Source organism: Lolium rigidum, chromosome 3, assembly GCF_022539505.1.
Source record: "Lolium rigidum isolate FL_2022 chromosome 3, APGP_CSIRO_Lrig_0.1, whole genome shotgun sequence".
Lineage (NCBI taxonomy): Eukaryota > Viridiplantae > Streptophyta > Magnoliopsida > Poales > Poaceae > Lolium > Lolium rigidum.
The window spans coordinates 96,485,812-96,494,834 of NC_061510.1; the positions used below are offsets into that span (position 1 = coordinate 96,485,812).

Here is a 9,023-nt window from a genome sequence, read left to right on the forward strand (position 1 = left end):
ATTGTACTATAAAATCCCCTTGTCTCTCTCCCCTCAATTGATATCTTCCACACCTCTACGCGCACCAAATCCAAGAACACCAAACCTCTGCTCCAGTGGAGGCGTTCATACCACCTTCCGGAGAGTACAATTTATGTGAGCACGACATGTTCTTCTACATGACCTTCACCCTCCATGAAACGAGGGTGGAGAGGTGTATCCACCACGTGAAGGACAAGTACCTCGACGATGCTCCGATCAAGTGCGTCGGGTTGGACTGTGAGTACACCATCGCGAAGCCAGGTAGCCAGAAGAATTTAAATCGCATACGGTCCTGCCAGAACACAACCATGTGATGTGTCCAACAAAAGGTAAGCACTACATTATGCATCGCACATGGTTACTCATTACAAAATTTTGAGTGATACACATCACAATACTTTTAGATTTATGTAATATAAATAATGTATCAAGAGATAGCTATAAATAATTATTTTGTTAAGATTTTCATTTGCAATCATATCACAATGCACACAATTACCTGTGCCTAATCGCGCGTGCGTGCGTGTGTGATATGTGGGCATGTCCTGTCGGGTCGACGAAACCCTTGCAACTATTCTTTATAGAATAAATTAGGACAAACATCGTCTTTATCGAGTACCACTCCACTCCATAGACCATATCCGCCCCTCTTTAGAACCACTACGCCAAGGCGGAAGCTAGCTTCTGGCTAAAGATCTTCCTTGTTGGAATGGCCATGAACTCCCATGCGACACGTTGGCCGTGGAGTCGTGCCGATCCACGCGTTCGAATGATGGATCTAGTGTTGATACCTCTGGTCAAGCCGAATTGTCCTCGACCTCCACCATGGCCAGGACGGCGCGGGCTAGCGCCCTCGCATCCAGCAGGTTTACGATGTGAGATTTTGCATGTTTACCTTCTATTTGTAGCTCACATCTACTTTAAGAGCCGGTGTTTTTGGTGGCAAGATTGGATTATATTATGAGTTAAGTCCATGTTTTATTCATGAGTTAGATCTATTATTTGTTTAGTACAGATGAACTAATGTGTTGCATAGATCTATATTATTGTGTTGTATTGACATGATCCAATACATATTTATTCACTGTAGATGTACAAATGTGTTGATGAGATGTACAAGTTGATGTTTAACCACAACTAACTCCATCTCTGGTCTATACTCTTAGTCATATAAATCTTATTTTGTTAACACTGCAAAAGATAAAGGAAACCAAATGTGTGTGAGGTCGTGTTTACGATCGCTTTGCCTCGGTGTTCCTAGTATGATTACTAAATTATTTGGACTTAAATTATTGTTAATTATTTTATGTTAGCATTTTCTCACTTTCTTTTTAATTATTTACAGAACATGCATTGATATGGTCGCAACAACATGGAAGGAACATTGTTGCAAAATAATAATATGGGCACACCTTTAAGTTCTCCATTCATGTCTTCACAAGGATAAGTAGAGAAATCTACTATCCTTTCAAAGACATGACTTGTTTCCAGGCTTGTCTCCGCAAGGATAAGTGGAGAAATTTAATAGCCTCGTGAAGACAAAGACATAACCAAGAGATGCTACAAATTTTCTTCTTTTATGTATATTTCTCTTCATTTATGTATCTGTCGCCAAATATATGTATACATATGATGTATTAGATGTGAAATATAATTGAGATATGGTAATGTATTTTCATGAGTGTTTAGTTTGACATACATTTGCTACTATTATGATTTCGCAGGTACAACTAGTCATTTATGTCTAAAAATATTTGCAATGTATACAATCAACATACCAGGAAAAAAAAAAGCTAGTTGCCATCATATTAAACGCAAACGGTCCATCTCGAAAAGTTGTTTTCGAAGGGCATCCTATTCACAAAAGATTAGATACGGAAAACTGTTTGCAATAGTCAAACCCGTCGCAGACGATTTCACAAATTGTGTGCATAATAGACGCGTATCGTGTACACCGTCACGTAGTGACGGTCAGGATTATCGTGTGTGACGGGCCATTTCAGCCGTGTGTGAAGGAAGATTCTGTACTAGTGCGTGACAGCGAGTGCCCAAAGGCCTATCCTGTTATCAGCCTCCGCCCCTTGTGGATGTAGCAGCCAACCGGTGGAATGCCGACGTTACCGGGGCCACAAGGATGTGACCAGTGGCGCGCCCGCTTGACCTTAGACACGAGGATGTAGCCTCTAGTGGCTCGAGGTGGTCAGAGACTCGATAATGTACCCGGTGAAGCGAGAGGGTGGAAGAGGATGTAATCGGAGAAAGTGTCGAGACCACCGGCGATTGGCGGAAACGAAGCTGCTACGAGCGACGCCTCCTCACCTCGAGATATGTAGCACCCTGTAGCCGCCACGAACATGATGTTTCTAACCCGGCGAGATTCGTCGCCCGCCAACTCCTCTAGCACGATGTAAAATCGATGGGAGAAACGGCGGAGATGCCATGGGTTTAGACAAGGAGGAAGGGGTAGGGGAAATGAAAGCCACTCTCTCCTCTGTCCGTGAAGTTTGAACCCCACCTAAAATTACTATTTACACGAAGGATGTCTGGACACTGAGGGTGGACACTCGCTCGCGCACGACGGCACGAGGCATCTAATCAGGATCGCACGGGCGAGAAGGGTGACTTCGCGTTAATCCAAAACAAGGTCAAGGTATAGTTAGAATTCAAGATAATTTAAAAAAATGACCGGTTCGAAAAATATATATACCATTTGCATCCATCTTGCTATACGAGTCAAAGGATTTTGTTGGTGGAATGGTCAAACAAAATTCACAACAAAGATGGGAGAGAGAAGGGCCGGATGACAAGGACGCAACGGCGACGCTCATCCACTTCCCCGCACAAACAGCCCAAAACGTCTCCCTGCACACCGGGTCCCATCCCCCCACGTCAGCGTCGCGGCCCGCCACACCATGAGTTGTTTATCCACTTGGACACTTGGGCCGTCGTGGGCGGATGCTCGAGAATCCCCGCCCTCCGCCACTCCCGCGCGCTCCACTCTCCGCCGTCCGTTCCCGTTCGCCGCCCTCCTCCTCCACCACCACCACCCTCGCCGTCGTCGCTTCTTTCTTTAATCAATCAAATCCTCCACGAATTCCGATCCCCACTAATCCCACCGGTGATCCCTTTCCCTTACGCTAACCATGAACAGTCGTCGCCGCGACTCCTCCACCACCACGCCCAATCGCTCTCCTCCCTGCGGCTTTACCGGCGCCTTTTCTTCTTCTCCTTCCTGGCGTTCCGTTCGGGCTTGGTCGTCCTTTGTGGGTTTGATTTGACCGCCTCCACCTCTTGAGCCGGTCGAGCTGTTCTTGGCTTGCTGGCTCCTGGCTCATCGGTGTTCTCGCGTTCGTTCCGGGATTATTGGCAGCACACTTTACTTATCCTGTTATTATCCAGGTATGTGCCTACCTCTCCGCGGAAAAAACTTTCTATTATTTTTTTTTTACTTTTGCTGTGATGTTGTCGTTCTAGTTTTGGAGCGATGTTGCTTTTTTGCTTATCTGGGCTCAAGTTAATCGCTTTCTTGCTTATGTGTCTGATATCTTCGTCTTCCGTGCATGCCTATAAATGGAAGTTTTTGTTGCTATTGGCTTGTTGCCGCGCATGGGCTCAATCATTGGAACAGTTTTGATCAGTTCAGTGTGTGCTGATAAGTACTGATATTTGGGTGCGGGGCTTGCACCGGAGGATTACGTGCTATTTTCGGCTGTGCCAGAGCAAAGTTCATATTAGACAGTTACTAGGGGCGGGTCCTTGTTAGTAGCTGTCAACTGTCATAGATGAAAGTGTACAGTCATCAGTAGAAAGTTCCAAAGGAGAAAAGGGGCGCAAAAGCTCAAAAAAGGGAGAACTTCAAAAATCGTAAAACAGTCAGAAACTTAGAACCATGCGGCTTAAGCTCAAGCCATTTGACAGAAAGTTCATACTCATGACCCGGTCTGTTCATCTCAGTGATTTGACATTTATAACCAAGTGATCAAACTTTGAATGGCAAACCTGAAGTGACTTTTTGCAGTAGGAAAAAATTGCTTTGTGTGGCACTTATAGCTCTGAGAACACAACAAGGTGCTTAAACTTACCTAATGTTACATCTTTATGATGCCTTAGAGTAGTCATGATGTGGATTAGTTCTCTAAAATGGGCTTTAACCCACTAACCCAGCTGTTTGTGAAGGCTCATGGTAGCCATGAAATCAAGTTTACCATGTCATGATCCCGCAGTAATGGAGGTTGCGGTAAAAACCAATAAAAATTCCATGTAGATCTGTAGATGTGAGCACCCCTGGTCCTGTCACAACTCCGATAAAAAGATGCCTGGCTCCTGTTCTTGTATTCCCCAAACAGACTTTCTGGATACCTTTCACTTAGGATTCTTAGAGGTGTTGAGTCGTTACATTTTCCTTATCAAGATACAATCCTGCTTACTGATATCTCATTGATATCACCTAACCTGTGGTCATCTTTGCACTACAGTTCTGCTCTCTGCGCTCCATGTAACAAGTTTGTAGGTAGGTCCATAGCTGCACTGCCAGCGAGCACAGTGATCTTTACTAAGATGCCACATTGGTGATTGTTGTAATTATATTGTTCAAAGGTTATATAAAGGGGATTTTTAAGAAAATCAATACATATTCGTGACATCAGATAGTGATTATGGAAGGTACATTAATCAGGACAATTTGACTCAAAACGGGGCAATGAGCAAAATGATTCTTTAACCGCACGTCACAGTGTCTTTGCCGATATGGAGGCTTCATCTCATGATCCAGCAGCAGAAAAATTAATTGGACATGAAGATGATACAGAATTAACGCCTTGTGAAGGTATGGAATTTGAGTCGGAAGATGCTGCAAGGGATTTTTACAGCTTGTATGCAAGACAAGCAGGTTTTCGAATTCGGATCAGCAGGTATACTCGCTCTCGACGTGATAACTCAATCATTTCTCGCCGTATTGTATGCTCAAGGGAAGGATTTCATGAAACTCGGAACTGTGAAAGCCTCCACCCGGACAAAAAACAGCAAGAAAGGACAGGTGCTAGAGTTGGTTGCAAGGCTATGATAATGGTTAAGAAAATTGGTCCTGGTAAATGGGTAGTTACCAAATTTGTGAAGAATCATAATCATGGATCAGTTCCACCAAGAAAACATGACATTAGGTCAGCAGATCAGGACCTCAATCCAATTGAAAATCCACATTCTAATGATGTGGAACCTGTTGAGGAGCCGGTTGAGGGTATGGAATTTGACTCTGAAGAAGCTGCGAAATCGTTCTATATAAACTATGCAAGGCTTAATGGTTTTCGTGCACGTATTAGCAGGTACTGCCGTTCAAGGCGTGATAACTCAATCATTTCTCGCCAGATTGTGTGCTCCAAGGAAGGCTTTCGCGAGGTTCGAGCCAAGAAAGAGATTACAGACGATGGGAAAACGAAGCGACCAAGAATGATAACTAGAGTTGGTTGCAAAGCTATGATTGTAGTCAAAAAGATGAACTCTGGAAAATGGATGGTATCTAAATTTGAAAAGGAGCATAACCACTCGTTATCTTCTAAACTGGCCCCTAATACATCAAACATTACTTCTGAAGAAGTTGCTGAATTTACGGGAATGTGTTCAGATCCAAATGAAGTGAAGGCTGAAAGATATAATGCGGAAATTCAATGTAATTCTACAGATTCACTTACTGTACTTTACAATAACTTATGTCAGGAGGCTATTAAATTTGCAAAAGAGGGGTCAGTCACAGAAGATATTTACCATGTGGCGATGTCTGCTTTGAAAGAAGCTGCAGTGAAGGTTGCTCAAGTCAAAAGTTGTCACCCAGTAATGCCACAGCATGGCTTTTCTGGTAGCGAAAACAAACACAAGATCCTACAGGTGAAAACTATGGATGCTTCGCAATGTTCAGATGAGGTCAGAAAGAAAATAACATTTCCACAGCTCAAGCTTTTTCAAGAGCCTACCTCCAATCTAGTGCTTGTACCTACCAACCCTTCGACTGATTCAGGCACTAATTCTAACAACAGTGCTCAGTTATCATGTGCTTTCCCCGCAAATGGTAAATACCGTATGAATAAAAAAATATAAAAATTAGTCCGGTGGTCTTTACTAATAACACTTTTTTCTATAACAACTGCTGCATGTTCCATCAATAGAGGGGCAAGGCAGGGATGGATTAGAACGTTCTTATTTGCATGCTGAGAACAAAAAACATGACTCTTCCCAGAAATATCAGGTTACCTCGCCAACTTCCAAATCATTGTCAGAGATTTCCTAACAATCCAGCAATATTTGGTTTTTCTTACTGGGCCACAAGGTTCTTATTTGTTGTTCTACCTGCAGAATTTCACTTCCAATCGAGCAACACAAGGAAATCATGCAAGTCTTCGTGGACCTTCTGAAGAAACTGGTGTTGCTATTCCTGCAATACCTCTGACGCTGTACATGCCTATGATGAGGAATTCACCTGGAGGTTCTGCTGGTTATGTTCCATTTTCTTGTGCTGATTACAGAATAAAATTGCAAATTCATATTCCCAGATGAAAGTATCATCCACGTTATCACTTTAGTTTTAAGGTATTTTTAAAATGGATTTTTGAAGGAAAATAGGATGCGCGTTCCTTTGCTACAAATGGTGGCAAAGACTATTTTCCTATAGGGATCCTAACCTCCGAAATTCATATATTTTATTTTGTTGCAAACAGAGCCATGGACAAATTGATAAGTGATGTCAGAAATGAGAAAGTGATTTTCAACATTTTGCAATCCGTGTTTTCATTCTTTAATATGGATATCCAGAATATTGAACTATATATTACAGCTTTTTGAATAGTTTGTTTTAGTTTCAGTGTTGAGTCCTGGACATGATAAAAATGGACCATTGCAAATTTAAAAGGTTTCTGTCTTTGGATCTCTATAGTTTCATACTATTGCAGATAGCTCTAAAAACTAGTTATACTGTTTCTCATGAATCAATGGGTATAGCTATTCTTTTCAGGCTTTCACATGTGCATTTTAGACTTGCCAACTTCTGTTTCATTTGCCTACTAAAACGCTATTTTTTATTTGAAGCTTGAATGCTATGGCTATGGTTCTGTGCCTTAATATATCGGTACCTGCAGTCAGGGGATTCTCTGATATAGGTTCGTTTCTTTGGGCTACAGATGGACAGTACAAAGTGTTGGCTGCACCTATCGAAGCAGTTCCGATTTCATACCGTCCTGCGGAACCCATCAGACAGCCAAAAAGAAGTTACGGTAATTTAGGCCCATTGCCAGGTGTTATGTCTGAACTGACCAGGCGAGGAGAAGGTCCAAACTCTCTAGTACATGCTACAGCTCTTGCTTGTGGTGCTCGTGTTGTTCCGCTTCAGGAAGCAGCTTCGTTGATCAAGGCCATTGAGTCCAAGATCAGATCTGGAGGGGCCAAGATAGCAAGATTACCTTCAAGCAGCTTGAGGCATCTACTTCCGGAGGCAGTCTCTATGTCATCTTCTAGTGAAGATGGTGAGGAGAATGACCACAGTGAGCAACTGGCAGTGAATGCCGAAAACTACTGCCGTGATGATCAGATCTCCAAGGAAATGAAATTGCATGGTGCGCCATCGTCAGAGTTGGAAACTGATTCTGAGAGTGGTTCAACCTGAAAATGAAAACCATGATACTGCTGATTGCTGACAGATTATAACTGAAGGATCAAAGTTGTCTGAAGATGTACTTTTTTGATTAATAAAGCTGTATGAAGATCGAAGCTACCCTGCAATGTTTATACCATAATTTAGAACATTTGTGTATAATTGGTTTAGGATTCTAACCACTTGTCTGAGTTCAATTATAATTGGGTTGGATTTGTAAAAAAAGGACTGCCCATACAGCATTGGCGGATAATCTGTACATGACCTAAAATTATGGAAAGCAAAGATAATAGAATTTTTATACTTCCATCGATTGTATCTATCTGGAGATAACTTTTAGATGTCAATATATTATGATAACATTTATTTTGTAAAAATAAGACTATCAAACTTCGATGATTTTCCTGCTTTGTATCCGTCCTGTAGCAACCTCTATGTAAACTTAAATATACCAAGTCCAGGATTACAAATTTGTCAAGTGCACAAACATGTCCAGGGTTAGCTGTGCCCTTGAACTGAAATAATCAAACTCTGCTTGGAATTGGTTTTGCATCCAACGACTTTCTTTACCATTTTGATGAACTGCTTGTAATTCGTTATAGTATGATTTTTACACATGTCAACATCAGCTACTCTAAAAGATGAAGACATGTAACTTAAAGTCTTCAAGCACCCGTGCAAGAGAAAAATCAGCTGTGCTTATTTGTTGGTACAGCAAGATCGTGTGGAAGAATATGAACTGTAACATGACTTTGGCCTGTGCATTCACCCTAATTGTCAAAAAGTGGTAAATGTTAGCAATTCTTACTTCGCCTGCTAGCAAGTCTAAATTGGCCAGACTAATATCTCCATTTTGCTGTGACTTGTCGAACAGACATGTTTGCCAACACTTAATGCAGAAATTTAACTTTGATACAACGATCATAAAATAAAACTTGTCACGTCAGAAGGTGGCATCTTTTTTGCCACCACAATGCTTACTGCCTTGCTTCCACGCATCTTCATTTCTTGCACAAACAGGCACTGATCAACATCACTCTGCCATTTCTGTGTCTGAAAATATCAACACATCTATATCTCGTGCACGCACCGGCTCTATCTTCAAGGAGGCAGCACGGGAAACTGAAGTGCTTGTGATTTGTCAAAACTTTGTGCTGTCACCCTGCTAAATTAACATTATCGCTGACTTTTAGCTAACGACATGGCATCACCACGAAAAGGAAAGCTCGCATTGTCCAAACCATGTTGTACCAAACGTGTACTATTGTCAGTACTGATGTACGGCGAGTACGATTTCTCTTGGCTTTAAAAGTCTATAAGTCTGACCATCTAAGAAAAAGTCTAAATCTGACCAGCAATTGTTTCA

At 42.0% G+C, this 9,023-nt stretch overlaps 1 pseudogene; it reads left to right on the top strand.

Moving 5' to 3' along the window:
* The first annotated feature begins 3,014 nt into the window (after positions 1 to 3,014).
* On the top strand, positions 3,015 to 7,715 carry LOC124701979 (annotated as a pseudogene).
* The last annotated feature ends 1,308 nt before the right edge of the window (positions 7,716 to 9,023 follow it).